Genomic DNA, 2164 nt, shown 5'->3' with positions numbered 1-2164 from the left:
AAGCACCTTAGGAATTTCCAAACAGCCTGTTCTACTGTTAGGCATCATGGTGCAGATGAAACTTCCATTCTGTTAACCGCTTTCCCATTTTCTCTTGAGGGAAAGGCAAGGGAGTGGTACTACTCCCAACCTAAAGTAACTGTTACCAACTGGGATACACTCAGGAGAGAATTTTTGGAAAAATACTTCCCAACTGAAGTCATAGATAGACTGAAAAAGAGATCTCCTGCATTGTTCAAGGTGAATCAGAGACTCTCTATGAATATTGGGAGCGCTTCAACAATCTCTTGGGCGCATGTCCCCATCACATGATTGGTAAACTAGTATTGATCAGCTACTTCACTCAAGGCATGAACCCCCAGGATAAGACTACACTGGAAGGTACCAGTAATGGTTCTCTGAAAAAGTACAAAACTGCAGATGAAGCATGGCAGCTGATCAGCGACTTAGCTAAGTCCACTAGGAACCACAGACAGAGGCGCAATCCCAAAGCTGTTGCAGAGATTTCCACTAGCAAAGAAACTACTGCTCTCACCCAGAGTATATGTGAAATGACCAACCTACTGAAGCAGATGCAGTTGAATCAACAACAAGCACAACAAGCTCAGCCTTCACCACAACAGAGCCAACAGTTAGTTCCACAAAGAGTATGCAGGATCTGTGATGATTATAGTCATTATACTGATGAATGCCCACAGCTCCAATAAGACAACACTGTGGCAGCCACTCACAACTTCTATGACCGCCCGAATCAAGGATACAATCAACAAAGTGGCAACTACAACCAAGGTGGCAACAATAACCATGGATGGAAAGACAACTCCAACCAAGGCTGGAGAGATAATTCTAACCATGGCTGGAGGGATAACTTTAATAGAGGAGGTAGAGACAACAATGGAAACCAGAGGTGGAATAACAATAATAACAACAGACAACAGAATCAGAACCAACCTTACAGAGCACCTCATCTAAGACAATCACAAGGACCCCAGCAAACCCAACAACAAGTTTCTCAGACTGCTTATTCTAATTCCTCATCAAATGATGAGATGCTCCATTCTCTTGCACAAGGACAACAAGACATGCATGCTCAGCTGAACTCTAGTCTGAATGGCTTAACTGCCACTTTACAAGCTCTCGTCTTCCGGATGGATTCCTCACTTAATTCCACACATCAACCTACAAGCTCTAATGGAATTCCTTCTCAACTACTGCCTAATCCCAAGGGTGGCATCAATGCCATCACTCTAAGGTCCGGAATCACACTGTAGGAGAGGAACCATGAGGAGCCAAATCCACCAGAAAACGTGCCAGCAGAGGATGTAATGAAAGTGGAAGAAGCTGACATACAAGACATAGTTGAAGAAGAAGCTCAACCACAGAATGAAGCACCAAGGGATGCTGAAGCTACAAATCGCGCCCCTCCTATCCCATTTCCACAACTTGCAAGGAAACCTAGAAAGCAGATGGAACTTGACCCAAAAATGGTAGAAATATTCAAAAAGGTCGAGGTAACTGTTCTCCTTTTTTATGTTATTCAACAGGTACCTAAATACACAAAGTTTCTAAAGGATTTGTGCATACATAAAGATAAAATTAATGAATTAGAAACTATTCCTTTAGGTAGTTCTATATCTACTTTAATGGAAAATATACCTGAAAAATGTAGTGATCCAGGTCCATGTATGGTTAATTGTACCATTGAAGGTGTGATATTTTCTGACTATATGTGTGATTTAGGAGCATGTGTTAATATAATGCCTTTGTCTATATATGATACCTTGAGGCTCCCTCCCTTAAAAAGGTCGGCAGCTCGTTTTGTGTTAGCAGATAAAAGCATTATTACAGTAGTTGGAATTGCTGAAGATGTACTAGTGAGCATTAAGGGGCTTACATTTCCCATTGATTTCTATATCCTAAAAATTCCCCCTAATGACTCAGGAAGACCATCATCAATCCTGCTTGGAAGACCATTCCTGAAGACTTCAAAGTTCAAGCTGGATGCATTCTCAGGAACTTACTCCTTTGAGATAGATGGCAGAACAGTGAGTTTTAGTTTAAACGAAGCTATGAAGCATCCTCCAGAAGATCATTCTATCTTCCAATGCAACATTATTGATGAAACTGTAGCTGAAGTTCACCAGGAAGAATTAGAAGAGAAGTA

The 2164-nt window shown here is 41.4% G+C and overlaps 1 non-coding gene across 1 annotated transcript; it reads right to left on the bottom strand.

The window, feature by feature from the left end:
* Nucleotides 1–207: 207 nt before the first annotated feature.
* On the bottom strand, nt 208–314 carry LOC148581520 (small nucleolar RNA R71). The gene has a single exon (XR_015899194.1). It is a non-coding gene; the product is annotated as a small nucleolar RNA R71 (small nucleolar RNA).
* Between the last annotated feature and the right edge of the window lie 1850 nt (nt 315–2164).

Source organism: Arachis ipaensis, chromosome B10 (genome assembly GCF_059453495.1).
Source record: "Arachis ipaensis isolate K30076 ecotype BB chromosome B10, ASM5945349v1, whole genome shotgun sequence".
In the NCBI taxonomy this organism is placed as follows: domain Eukaryota; kingdom Viridiplantae; phylum Streptophyta; class Magnoliopsida; order Fabales; family Fabaceae; genus Arachis; species Arachis ipaensis.
Note: the sequence above shows the minus strand (reverse complement) of the source record. Positions and strands in the feature narration are given on the sequence as shown.